Source organism: Rhinopithecus roxellana, chromosome 10 (genome assembly GCF_007565055.1).
Source record: "Rhinopithecus roxellana isolate Shanxi Qingling chromosome 10, ASM756505v1, whole genome shotgun sequence".
NCBI lineage: Eukaryota > Metazoa > Chordata > Mammalia > Primates > Cercopithecidae > Rhinopithecus > Rhinopithecus roxellana.
The window spans coordinates 47,118,802-47,133,692 of NC_044558.1; positions in this window are offsets into that span (position 1 = coordinate 47,118,802).

Sequence of the window (14,891 nt, forward strand, 5' to 3'; positions counted from 1 at the left end):
TTTCTGTATATGCTCTCATCTCTTCAGGTGGATGGAAAGAGAGGGAAAGAGAAGTAGTGGGGAATGCAGCAGTGCGGAGGGGGAGACAAGGTTAAATATCCTCTGGGGGTTGAAGCTCCGCATATAGGGAACCAGAACTGAGAAGGAAAGATGTGGGAGGAAGGATAGAAATAAAGGAATATGAGATGAACTAAACTAAAGCAGGGCTAAAATCTTTACTTGGTGGTATTTTCTACTCTGTCTGCAAAGGGAAGAACTATTAATCAACAAGATATTGAGAAAATAGCCATAATGTCCTAATGCCGCCTTCTAGCTGACTGTGAAATAGTACACGCTTATTCTTAGAAGTCTCCAATCCAAATTTCTTGTGATACCTGGTCAAAATTCTCTTCTTAGAAGTTTATCAAGTCTCCAGTAATACTCAAGAAGTGTGTTAACTACTTTGAGAGATTTTTCACAGCTTGGCCAAGCTTCTGGGTCAAACCCTTTGTAGGATATTTCTAGCAGAGCTTGACCATGTAAGTTATAAACTAGCTATCTCAAATTTGTAAGAATCAGTCCTAAGAAGATACATTTTTATTTTTCATGTGAGTGCAGTGCTCACAAAAATAAGCAATAAAACTCTACAGAAATATATTGGCATTGGGAAATAGTAAGCAAATTATAATGCCTTCTTTAAACAGTCAATTAAACAAAATACTGATAACCAACCAAACAAAACTAGGGTGAAGGTTAAAGACAGAACAACCTTGAGGTGAAATTGAAGCAGATGAGCAGAAACAGAGTCTGTGCAAACATCACTTCTTCTGTAAATCTTTCCCTCACCTATTTCCCTTTCCCCACACCCTCTAAACCCTATGCACAATTTCATCATTGGTGTAAAATTTCATCACCAGTTTTGTTTATGCATTCCATGTGATCCACCAGCCTTAACTAGTGTGATAGTTGTCTATGGACTCTGCTCTACTAAAAGCCCTTATGAGTGGGTACCACCATGGTGATAGCCTCAGAGAGTGATTCAAGATAGTTTGAACCCATGTGACTCCATCTCTCTCATTTACCACTGACTTCATTTGCATATGCTGTTTTTCTAATGATATTATCATCAACTTGGGGTAGGAGGCTACTGAAAGGCTCCAGGAGTGGTATAAATGTGTTTCAACCTCTTAAAAATTAAAAAAAAAAATTTGTGAGTATATATTTATGGGTTACATGAGATTATTTTGACACAGGCATGCAATGTGTAATGATCACATCAGAGTAAATAGAGCATACATCCACTGAAACATTCATCCTTTGTGTTACAAACAGTGCAATTATACTCTTTCAGTTATTTTAAAATGTACAATTAAATTTTTTTCACTGTAGTCACCCTGTTGTGCTAGCAAGGACTAGGTCTTATTCATTCTTTCCTACTATTTTTTGTATGCCTTAACCATCCCCACTCCCCTGCCCCACCGGCCCACACTACTTTTCACAGCCTCTAGTAGCCATCCTTCTACTTTCTATCTCCATGAGTTCAATTGTTTTGTTTATTTATTATTTTAAAGTAGAGACAGGCTCTCATTATGTTGCCCAGGCGAGTCTCGAGATGCTGCGTTCAACTGATCAGCTTGCCTTGGCCTTTCAAAGTGTTGGGATTACAGGCGTGAGCCAATGTGCCTGGCCTCAGTTGCTTTAATTTGCAGCTCCCACAAATAAGTGAGAACATGCAAAGCTGGTCTTTCTGTACTTGGCTTACTTTACTTAACGTAATGACCTTCATTTTCATCCATGTTGTTGCAAAATGCAAGTTGTTATTCTTTTTTATGGCGGAATAGCACTCTGTGGTGCATATGTACCACATTTTCTTTATCCATTCATCTGTTGATGAACACTTAGATTGCTTCCAAATCTTGGCTATTGTGAATAGTGTTGCAATAAACATGGGAGTGCAGATAGCTCTTCAATATTTTCCTTTCTTTTGAGTATATACCTAGGAGTGGGATTGCTGACTATCGTGGTAGCTCTATTTTTAATTTTTTGAGGAACCTCCGAACTGTTCTCATAGTGGTTGTACTAATTTACATTTCCACCAACAGTGTACAAGAGTTCCCTTTTCTCCACATCTTCTCCAGCATGTTATTGCCCTTTCAACCTCTTTTAGTCTCATTTAGTGAAGTCTTTCTGTGCTTTTTGCTCACTTCATTTTTTATGTTTGCAAGAATGTAAATATTTGATGTATTCTGTCTCCTAACTTTGACTTTTCATCACAAGGCCTTGATGGCTTATACATATTCCTGTGAATCCATCAACTTCATGCATTCATATTTCTATTAACTCACCCAGATAGATTTATTCTTTTCCAACAGAATAGACACATCTGATTAATAATGCACCTTCAATAATCTGAGATTTATCTTTATAAACTCTGCTCTGTTTATCTTATATCAGGATTATTGCTAGCTGTCTCAAATGGGTTGGATAGCATTTCAGTCCTTGAACAGTTTATATAGTATGGAAAATATTAAGTCTGTGAAAGTCTGCCTGCACTTTTCAGTAATATTCATTGGCCCTAGAACTATTTTTGGAGATAGTTCTTTAATAACACTCGTTTGGTTAATTCTTGCTTGTAATATTAATACTTCTTAAGTCTGTCTTGGCAATTTTTATTTTCTAAGAAACCCATTTACCTCATTAGGATTAAAAAGTATTCAGATATATCCCTTCTTTCATTTCTAATTTTATTCTTTTGAGTTTTCCTTTTTTGTATTGAAATTTTCAGATTTTGTAACTGATTTTATGATTTTATTATTGGTTTTCCCCTCTCCTTCCAACTATCTTTGGATTTATCAATTTTGTTTGTCTATATGGCAATTACTAGATTGTGCATTACTTTTTCATTATTTTGTTTTTTCTGTTTTCCTGTTTGTTTGATATTTTCTCTAACTTTCTTAATTGGACAGTTGGTTTAACATTTTATCATTTCTTCTTAATAATGAAATCATAGAAGCTGATTAATTTACCTCTGCATCCTGAAAGTGCAGTATTTTTACTCTTTGCTATTTAGATTTTTTTATGTGATCCAGTAGAGATTATAGGAGAGTATGTGACATTTAATGACCAAGTAGTGAACATTTTGTTAGATCATCCTTTAAAATTTTTACCAATATCATGGCTGCAATGGACTTTTATTGTTGTAATTTTCATTTCCCTGGTTAATAATGAGGTTGAGTATCTTTTAATATATTTTTTTTTGTTTTTATCCTCTCTTTTTATGTTTTGTATAGTTTTTTATTTGTTGCTTATCTTTTACTATTGATTGCAGAATTTCTATTTACACAGCAATCATTTGTTTATGTATATTAAGTATTTTCTTCCAATTTTTGGCTAGTCTATTTTATTTGTATATATATTTTTATTTTTTCTTATTTTAATTTTTTCTTTTTTTGGACAGAGTCTCGCTCTGTCATCCTGGCGGGAGTGTAGTGGTGCAATCTCAGTTCACTGCAACCTGCGCCTCCCAGGTTCAAGCGATTCTCCTGCCTCAGTCTCCCAAGTAGCTGGGATTACAGGTGTGTGCTGCCATACCAGGCTAATTTTTGTATTTTTAGCAGAGACGGGGTTTTACCATGTTGGCCAGGCTGGTCTCAAACTCCTGAGCTCCACCCACCTCGGCCTCCCAAAGTGCTGGGATTACAGGCGTGAACTATCACACCCCACCATATTTTATTTATATTTACTTTTATTGTAAAGACATTTTAAATTTTCATATAGCTAAATTTATCAGTCTTTTCCTTTACAGTTTGGAGGGTGTGTATGCATATATGGGTGTGTGTGTGTATGAATATGTGTATTCTTTAAGAAAAACATGCCTGTATATTCCTATTAGAATCTTAATTAAAATTGCATTAAATTTATAGAATAATTTGGGTAGAATCAACAAGTTACAATATTGAGTTATTCCACCCAGATGTATTACAAATTATCCCAGCACCAATTATTGATAGGCCATCCTGTAATGACTGATCTGCAGTGCCTTATCTGTCAACATGAGGCTTTCTTGTATGTCTAGTCTAAGTTTGACTTTTCTGTTATTCCTGTCTCAATTTCATGCATCTTAGTTACTATAGCTTTATAAGTCTTCATATTTGGAAGCACAAATCTCCAATTTTCTCTTTTATTTTATTTTTTAAAACTGTCTTGTCTATTCTTAATTTCCCTGTACATTTTAGAGTTAGCTTGTTGAGTTTTACTAAAAAACACTCATGAATGGTAATTAGCATTTTATTGCATTTGTAGGATAACTTTGGGAATATTTTACTTTTTATGTAATATTGAATTTTTAATTATATTTATGGACACTCAAACTGTGCCCAATTTAATTTTATACAAGCAATGCTGCAGGGAACCCCATTGTGTTTTTCTCCTTGTTTCTGTGTGTGACACCCTCCAGGGCACAGCTCCCAATATGCACATGTCAACAGAAAAATGTGAAAAAAAATTACATTGATTGACAAAAGTAAGTCACAGAAGGAAATGGGTGGTAAGATAGTATTTAGGTGCAAGTTAATGTCTTTCAATACAGCTTTATAATTTTATCCATGCACCTTGCATATCTTTTATTGAATTTTCTATAATAGGATTGGCTATGTATAGCAGAGACTCAAAATACCAGTGATTTAAACAAAATAGAGATCTATTTTACACTACATTAAAGTTTTGAATGAAGTAAATTCTTCACTTGTCTCCTGTGATATTGTGATATATATGTTTGATTTTCCCCCTCCAGTTTCTTGGCATACAACTAAAATCCTTGGAATAAGTGTCTTTTTGAATGCTAATGAGATGACTGGTGGCTGGTAGCCTCTTAGGTAGCTTCAGGTTAGGTGCTGGTCACTGGAAAGACCAAGGCAGGATTAGAAGGTTGGAACTTTCTTCTCCATCCCATAACCTCCAGGAAGGAGGGAGGGGCTGAAGGTAAAGTTGATCAATGGTCAATAATTTAATCAATCATGCCTATGTTTTCTTTCTTTCTTTTCTTTCTTTCTTTCTTTCTTTCTTTCTTTCTTTCTTTCTTTCTTTCTTTCTTTCTTTCTTTCTTTCTTTCTTTCTTTCTTTCTTTCTTTCTTTCCTTCTCTCTCTCTCTCTCTCTCTCTCTCTCTTTCTTTTGTTCTTTCTTTCGTTCTTTCTTTCTTTTTTTGATGGACTCTCACTCTGTCGTTCAGGCTGGAGTGCAGTGGTGCCATCTCAGCTCACTGCAACCTCTGCCTCCTGGGTTCAAGCGATTCTCATACCTCAGGCCTCCTGAGTAGCTGGGATTACAGGTGCATGTCACCACACCTGCCTAATTTTTGTATTTTTAGTAGAGACGGGGTTTCACCATGTTGGCCAGGCTGGTCTTGAATTCCTGACCTCAGGTGATCAACTCGCCTCGGGCTCCCAGAATGCTGGGATAATAGGCATGAGCCACCACACCCGGCTGTGATTAAACTTTCATAAAATCCCTAAAGGACAGGGTATGGAGAGCTTCTGAATAGCTAAACATGAGGAAGTTCTTAGAGGGTGGCATCCCCAGAGAGGGCAGAAAAGTGCCGCGCCGCTTCCCACATGCCTTTCTCCATGCATGTCTTCATCTGTATCCCTTGTAATACTCTTTAAAATAAACTAATGGAAGTGTTTCCCTGGGTTATAACGAGCTGTTTTAGAAAATGTGTCAAACTCGAGGAGGTGGTTGTGGGAACCTGGATTTATAGCCAGTGGGTTAGAAGCACAGGTAAAACAACCCAGAGCTTGCGGTTGGCTTGAGAAATGGGGAGTAGTCTTATGGAACTGAGCCCTAAGCCTGTGGGATCTGATCCTATCTCCAGATGTTGTCAGAATTGAAATGGGGGATACTCAGCTGGTGTCTGCCGGAGAACTGATGGATTGGTTGTTGGTGGGGAGAAATCTCCAGATACTTCTTGGTGACCAGGGGTCACAGAGGTCTTTTTTTTTTTTTTTTTCTGAGGCAGGGTCTTACTCTGTCCCCCAGACTGGAGTGCAGTGGTGCAAACATGGCTCACTGCAGCCTCAACCTCCTGGGCTCAAGTGATCCTCCCACCTCACCACCTCAGCCTCCTGAGTAGCTGGGATCACAGGTATATACCATCATTCTTGGCTAAGTTTTAAAATATTTGTACTGACTCTTTCCTCTTGCCTTGGCCTCCCAAATTGCTGGGATTATAAGTGTGAGCCATCACTCCGGCCAACATGGAAGTCTTCTATGTTGGTTGCTGTTGAGTGAGACAATAGAAAAAACACTTTGGTTTAATTTTTTCTTATGTTTACAGACTCCATAGCCCTGAAGAGGAGGGAGTGAAAATAACAATTTTGAAAATTTCTATTGTGAGAATAGTCTGTTCTTTAATCAAAAACTTTCTGAACAAGAGGAATACCAGTATAACAGAACAAAAAATGATCCTAGGAACTGAATTGGAATCTTAATCTCTTCATGATGAAATGAAGGGAGACAAAGGTTAAGTCAGAAAGGCTTTTTTGGAAACAATCTATAGCTCGCTTTCTATAGAAAGGTACAATCTTTGAATCTTTTGTTGAAGAACAACAAGATACAAATGGTGTTCAAGATCTTCTCATGCTCATGAAGATGGAAAGTATTTGGAGTTAGTTGATTTCTCTCTGCTCACCATTCCCTTTGCTAGTGTAGATTCAAAGACAGTCTTTTCAGCAGCTGGAGGAAACTTGCACAAAAATATGCTTAACAATGACAACATTAACACACTTTGTTTTTTTAAGATCACACTTTTCAAAAAAGGTCAAGTAATATTTTATCTCTATGACAAGTTTTCTTTATTTTAATGAAATGTTTAGGCTACTACTTTTTAAAGCTTTATTATTATTTGCTAATAATTCATATTTGAATAATAATACAGTTTTAACATTTATTTTTAATTTACATTTTTACTTACTAGGTTTATAAATTTATACTTTTTTGTATTTAAAAATAACATTTTTCTAAGATAAAAAGGAAAATATAAGTTTTGTATTTGAAATATTTATATTTGTATATATCATTTCATATTTGAAAATATAACTTTATATTTGAAAATATAAACATGCATCATTTTGTATTTGAAAATGTAACTATACAGCACTGAAAACAATGTACTTTCCTGCCTCTATGCTAATCAATTCTAGACCAAATCATACTTTTTTGTTTTTGACTAAGCAATAGTGGGTCAAGTCTAATATAGCTTAATTGCCTATAGTGGAAATAGTGGCTCCTGGAAGTTGACTGTAAACCAACTATAATAGCTTATGTAGAAAGTAAAAGTTCCTCTTCAAAGTTTCCCTTCTTGTTAAATAATAAATCATAAGTGTTAAAAATAATAGTTTCTTTTAAAAACTAACTTCCTTCAAGCCTCCTTGCTTTGTCCTAATAACCTTTTGTGAAGCCCCATCCTATGCAGCTGTTAAAAATGCTCATAGGCATGAGGTACATTCTATGTCCTTGTACCTTAACCGATATATTTGTGCTGGACATGCTCACAGGTATGTTCCAGCTCGCAGCCTATGCCCCTTTCCTATTTGGCGTAAGCAGCTTCCTCTTTTCCTTTGTCTTTCCATTACTTTTACCTATTTAGAAAAGTTTTAAACTGTTAACCAATTGGGTTTTAGTTTAGATTGTGAGATCTGGCTCCAGCCAATGGAAACAGGACACAGTAGCAGGGACGAACTGTGTAAGGGATAAAAATTTGTTCAGGTGTGCTCTCACCATTGTTCCATCTGTGATGAGCACCCTTTCTGCAGAAAATAAAAATGACTTTGCTGAGACAATTAAATTTATGTTTGAGTGCTATTTCTTTGCAGCACCAGGGAACAAGCATTCTATTTCTAAATAAACATTTTACATATAACACTTATCCAGAACTTGTCTCATTATCGTAGTCTCACTGTTTGATTATCCAAAGCTATTATGCCATGAATTCTACTCAATCCCAACCAGTTCCCTCCTCTCAAAACCTACCTTAAAATCGTCTCGCCCAGACCCTCAATACTGTGAGTATCCTGTCTTGATTTTCCTTGTCTGAGACTCTACTCAGACTATCAAGTTTGTGACCTTTCTTATTTTAGGAAACCTAATAAACTTAGTTTTGATTGATCAACAGGTTTTTCTGGTGTTCTTTTCGGGACCTAAAAACATAAAAAATTTCTGTTACGCAGTACTGTTTTATCAATACCACTGTTGGTGTTTGTCATGTTTGAATGTTTGTATTTTTTTATTTTTTTCCCTGTGAGTTCATCATTGCTAAAGATGTTTTTTGTTTTGTTTTGTTTTGTTTTTTTTCTGAGAGAGTTTAATTTGTCCTGGATTTGGGACAAATGAAAATTGCCCTGAGTTGTGAAAGTGTCACCAGAGAGTGGGTTTTGTTTTTCATTGAGTTTCAATAGATCAGCACCAGTTTTTCTCTTTTTTTTTCCACTGAAGTATAACATATAATATGCATATTTACTAAAGTATAAAATGTAATATCCATGTGGAAAAGGACAATATCATCAATGTAGAGCTTCATGCATTTTCACAAAGTGAACACTGTTCTGTGACTTGTACCTACATCAAGAAATAGAACATCACCAGCTCCTCAGAAGCCCCACTGAGATCCCCTTCAGCCAGTACCACCCTCCTACTGCATAGGAGTAATCACCATACTGCTTTTGAACACTGTCAATCATGTGGTTTTCTGAATAGCTTCATTCTTTCCACATTGAACTTCTGAGGTTCATCTGTATTTGTGTGTGGTGGTGTTGATCAGCATTCTCATGGCTGTATAATATTTCAGTGTGGGAAGATATTACAATTTATTTACCTGGATTAGTTTTAATATTTTTCTTAGCTTTTGATTCTTAATCTAAACAGGTCTTTCTATTTTCTAGGTGGATTTTATTTTCTTCCAAGTTTCTGAGCAGCTCACAAACTAATTTATATCCTCCTAGTACTCTCGGAAGAATTCCTCATTTTCATGAGTGGGATGAACTGATATTCTAGATATTATGCAAGAGGTTCACTTCTACTCCCTTGCTTCAAATAGGCCTGAAGTTATATCTCCTGTTGTGTAGGGGACATATTTGATATGTATTAGTTAATAACAAATTTCTCTCCATTGTGAAATTTTATTTTTCTTATTGTAAAATTACCCTGTTTATTCCATTTAATTCTTTGATTTAAACTCTACCTGAATTAATATTTCCCTGTTGGCTTTTGTGATAGACTGAATGTTTGTGTCTTCACAGAATTTATATGTTGAAATCCTAATCCCCAGTATGATGGTATTAGGAGGTCGGGCCTTTGGAAGGTGATAGGTCATGAGGATTAGGCCCTCATAAATGGAATTAGTGCCCTTATGACAAAGACCTTAGAGATCTCCTCCACCCCTTCAGAAAAGATGGCTATCTCAATCAAGAAGTTGTCTCTCCCCACACACTGAATCTGTTGTTACCTTCATCTTGGACTTCTCAGCCTTTAGAACGTCGATTATTTAAGCCACCCAGTCTATTGTGGTTTGTTATAGCAATCCAAACAGATTATGACAGCTTTCTGTTTGTGTTTACAAATTGGATCTTCCATTCCTTGATTTTTATTTTTATTTTTTGTTTTATTTTACTTTAGGTTTGTCTCTCAAGCAGCACATGCTTGGTTCTTACTCTTCAGTATTTGCCTTTCATTATGAGATTTTATACCTTTTGTGTTTGAGGTTATAATTGCTACATGTAATCTGCTATTTTTTGCTAAGCTTCATATTTTTTATGTATCCTTGCTCTTTCTTTTGTTTTTGATATTTTGCTACATAAGTTTAATTTACTTTTGTCTTCTCCAGTGACCTGGAAGGAACTCTGAAATGTACAATTCTTGAATAGTTTTCGTAAGTTGTGTTTTAATGAAAAGAACATTTAGCTCATATTTCTCTAATTGTCAAAACAAAAACAAAATGGTATACTTTGATCTTTTTCTTCCTACTCTTTGTGAGAATAATCTGGGTTTAGAACCAGATGCCAAGAAATTACTGACTTGACATGATGCAGTGTATCGGCAGTGGTAGGATGTGTTACTGTTCACAATATTTGTGTCGCCTGCTCACAGGAGAATTACACATGCTTGCCCTAGTGCTTGATTTCAGGCATGGCCACATGACATGCTTTGGCTAATGAAATTTTGAGCAGAAGCATCCATGTAGCACTACCTGCAGAGCTTCAGGAGCCTGCACATGCTCTGCCATACTCTTGCCCATCAGTCACTGTGATTGCTACTTTCTAGATGGTTTCTGTTCCTTCAGCTGGGTGCTGCTGCACTGTGTCTATTATGAACAGAGCCTTCCTGCTGAGCAGCCATTGACATATGCCATGAACAAGAAAAATTAACTTCAGTTTTTATGGGCCATTAAGATTTTAGGATTACTTGTTACTTCAGCCTTACTTAGCTTCCCCTGCCTGATATGATGATATTTGGAGAAGTCTGACAGGAGCCTGGGAATGAGTTTGCTAACAGAAAATTAATGTGGTAAAATCTACTCACAATGTGGTGACCTATCTATTTTAGTAATCAAGCCAGAGATTGTAGATGCTGTCTGGAATGTCCAAGAACTGTTGTGGAGCAAAGTCATTCTGCTTTCCAGGACAGAAATTAGTGGTACCTTCAAGAGACAGAGTTACAGAGGCCCTTGCGAACCAAGTATTCAAGAAGGAAGAGTTTTGTCTCTACCCTGAAGGCAGTGGGAATCTGTTGTATGGTCTTAAGTGTTCGTCTATTCATTCAACAAATATTTATCAAACAATGATTATGTGCTCATTACTATTTTTACTCATGGGGCACCTGCTGTGAGCAAAACAGAGTTCCTGCTCAAATTAGTTTTCTTTTCTTTTTTTTTTTTTTTTTATTTTTTTCTTTTTGGGAAGCTCAAGCAATCCTCCCATCTCAACCTCCTGAGTAGCTGGGACCACAGATGCATGCCACTACACCTGGCTAATTTTTTTTTTTTTTTTTTGTAGAAACGGGGTTTTGCCACATTGCTCAGGCTGGTCTTAAACTCCTGGGATCCTCCTGCCTCGACCTCTCATAGTGCTGGGATTAAAGGTGTGAGCCACGATGCTTGGCCTTCAAATGAAATTTCTTTGCGGCAAAATGGCAAGCTATGTCCCTGACACTGTGGTAATACCCGCACAGCCAACTCAATAGCTTCAGACAGGACTATCCTTGCTTATTGTCTTAAAAGTTACTATGGGTAATGTTTGAACAACAGTTGGCTTAATTCATGTCACAAGTATGTATGTAGCTATGTGCAAAACGTGTCACACAGTCAGCCTGAACAAATGATATCTGAATCATATGACCCAATTTTCTAGTTTAAACAAAAATAGTGTAGGGTTGAAATTTATCTATGATTCAAATAAATGTTGGGGGTTTTGATGTGGGAAATTTAAATACATTTTGTAGTAGATTTTGTGCTCCTTGCTCTGACATCGTAGCTTCTTGAGTTAGCAAAAGAGAAAAGTTAACAAAGGTGGCACTGTCCAAAAAAAAAATAACCGAAAATTTTGAAATAAAACAATACTGTCAAGATGATACTCCAAAATGCAGTTTTTAAAAACTGCATTTAAAGAAAGTAAACAGAGGAGGGAGCTGTAGGTAGAATTTTAACCACATGCATACCACTATTTTTATATTAGAGATTTCTGATATATGCTAAAATGAATGTACACATTACTAAAAAATTATATTACACATAAAAATTATATGCTTATGTATCTGTGAATTGGAGATGTTTGCTTGCAGGTTAAGAAAAGAATGTTATAAGGTTAATTCTAGGTTTGTTATTAAAGATACCTTTGTTCACAATGATGTCCCTTTTTTTAAATTCTTTTTTTGTGAGGTCACTTTTTAATTTAATTTAATTTTTATTTTGAGACAGGGTCTTGTTCTGTTATCCAGACTGGAGTGCAGTGTGTGATCATGGCTCACTGCAGCCTTGACTTCCTGGGCTCAGGCAATCCTCCCACCTCAGCCTCTTGAGTAGCTGGGACTATAGGCAAGTGTCACCATGTCCAGCTAGTACAATTTTTTTTTGTTTTTTTTTTTGGAGATGGGGTCTCTCTATGTTGCTTAGGCTGGTCTTGAGCTTCTGGACTCATGCAGTCCTCCCACCTCAGCCTCCCAACGTGCTGGGATTACAAATGTGAGCTACATGCCTGGCCAAGGTCACTCTTTCATAACTAAACCACGTTTCTCAGGTTACACCAATCAAGTGGGCAAAAATGAATTAATAATAACAATTTTAAAAAAGAAAGATTTCTCGGCTCTGCCACTATCACTTTGCACGAACGCTTGTCTTCTCCTTGATATTCCTGCTACAAATATCTCTTCCCCTGTAGCCTTTGTTATTTACCTCCTCCTTCACCTTGGTTTGCTGTGGTGCCATCTTTGTCTTCTGTATGAAACACCTAGGTAAAGCTCAGTGGAGTTGCCTTCATTACTGCTGCTGGGAGATGTCTACACTGACACTTCCCTGCCATATTGATACAGGTGGTACTAATATTAATATTGGTGCCAAGGGTCTCTTGCCACTGCCAATACTGCTGGTATGGTATCCACTGACTATGCAAAATATTGTCAACAGTGGTGCTTATGTACAGCTCCTTTATCCTCTGCTCATTTTCCATCCTAAATAGATCTCTTTAGTTTCATTTCCAGCAGGCCTTAAATAGGCCCAGTCTTGCCCGTATAAAGGCTGTTTAGAATCAAGCTTGGATCTTACAAAGATTTGGGACAATTGTATTGCCATTCTTTGCAAAAGCAAGAGAGGGAGGGGGGACCCTTATTACTGTGTATATCTGAGATAATATAATCTAGTTGGAACTTGTTCATGGAGCTGAAGATAAATGTATCTTCAGCAACTATTCATCAAATAACCTATTCTCTATAATTATTATTATTTTTTGTCGTTCAGATACATAAATAGATCTGTGTTATATTGCTGTCTGGTCTTACATCAATTCTGTTCTATACATATGAACAAGTTCAATTTAGGCAATGTTTAATTCTAGAGATAATTTGTTCCCTTTGGAATGTGTATATAAAAACTTTCAAATGCTGTAAACCCTTCCTTCCTTCTTTTCATCCCTTTTTTCTTCCTTCCTTCCTTCTTTCCTTCCTTCCTTCCTTCCTTCCTTCCTTCCTTCCTTCCTTCCTTCCTTCCTTCCTTCCTTCCTTTCTTCCTTCCCTCTTCCCTCCCTTCCTGTTTTCCTTCCTTCTTCTCTTTCAACAATTTTCTATGGGTCTCTCATGTTTCTGTATGTTTTGTGAGGAAAGGCGTTGGGCCATCTTTGTTCTGGACTGTTTTCTCAAGGATGTTTGTTAGCAAACAGCCTTGGAAGATGGAGGTAGTGTCTTCCTATGGAGAAAAAAAAGCCAAGGTTATTTACTGCCCAGTATCATAAAGATAATGACTTTCTTTGGGGCGAAAAATTCAAGCAGGCTTACCGCCCATCATAAAAGATTTGGGTTTCCCAAGCTCAAGGATCCTCAGCTGTAAGGCAAACCCACTGCATGAGCGTTACCCACTTGGAGCCCTCTAGATTGCCTGGCAGAGGTAGAGGCAAGGGGAACTGGCATGAAACATGATCTTTAGGCTACTTTCTGTGCCTTGGTCTTTGACCCAGGAGTCTTGTGTCTTCTGCCAGCATCTGTGGAACTGTGGCAGGCTAATTTATTAGCTTACAAGTAAGGTAAAGCCTCAGACCCTTCACAGTTTCTGATTCTGTCTTCCCAGCATTAAGATTCTTTTTGAAGAATACCAAGTCCATATGAAAGATTTTATAAATAATAATGCATAAGTACAGATTCATTAGTGTAGGCTGTTTAATTGTTGGCTGATTTCTGATGGAGAATCTGTGACAAGACATTCACAGATCATATTTTCTGAGAGTTTCGGTTTTTGACAGATTGATCTTTTAAAATATTAGGTTGTTGAAATTCTTATTTTCTTATTAATCTCCTATTATATTAAACTGCATTGGGACTTTATCTTCCTAAAATACATATATAACTCATAAAGTTACACACAGTATTTTAAATATTTGAAGTCATCCATGATAGTCTATTTTATCTCCATGAGTCTCCTATATGAGCTAAAATTTCTCCAGTTGCTTTAAGTGGCATGATTTTGAGTCTGATCACCATCCTATACTTTCCTCTGAAAAAGTTTCACTATAAAATGTGGCATCTCATTTTTCTTTTCCTTCTTTCCTTTCCTTTTCTTTCCTCTTTCCTTCTTTTCTCTCCTTCCTTCCTTCCTTCCTTCCTTCCTTCCTTCCTTCCTTCCTTCCTTCCTTCCTTCCTTCCTTCCTTCCTTCCCCTCTCCCTCTCTTCTTTCTTTCTTGACAGTATCTCACTCTGTCACCCAGGCTACAGTGCAGTGGCATGATCATAGCTCACTGGACCCAAGAATTCCTGGGCTCAAGTGATCTTCTTGCTCCAGCCTCCTGAGTAGCTGGGACTACAAGTGCATGCCACTATGCTCAGTTAATTTTTAACATTTTTTTTGTAGAGATGGAGGTCTTGCTTTGTTGCCCAGGGTGGTCTCGAACTCCTGGGCTCAAGTGATCCTCTTACCTTGGCCTCCCAAAGTTCTGGGATTACAGATGTAAGCCACTGTGGCCAGTCCCATATTTCTATACACTAGCAATGTATGGTTGTAAATGGAAAAAATATTAATAACTACACAATTTATAATAGTTCCCTGCCCCTTCGAAAAGAAAGAATTTAAGTATAACTCTAAATTAGAAGTATCCAGGATATGTATGCTGAAAACTAAAAAAAAGAAAAACACTACTTGCCTAGGCGATATGGTGAAACCCCGTCT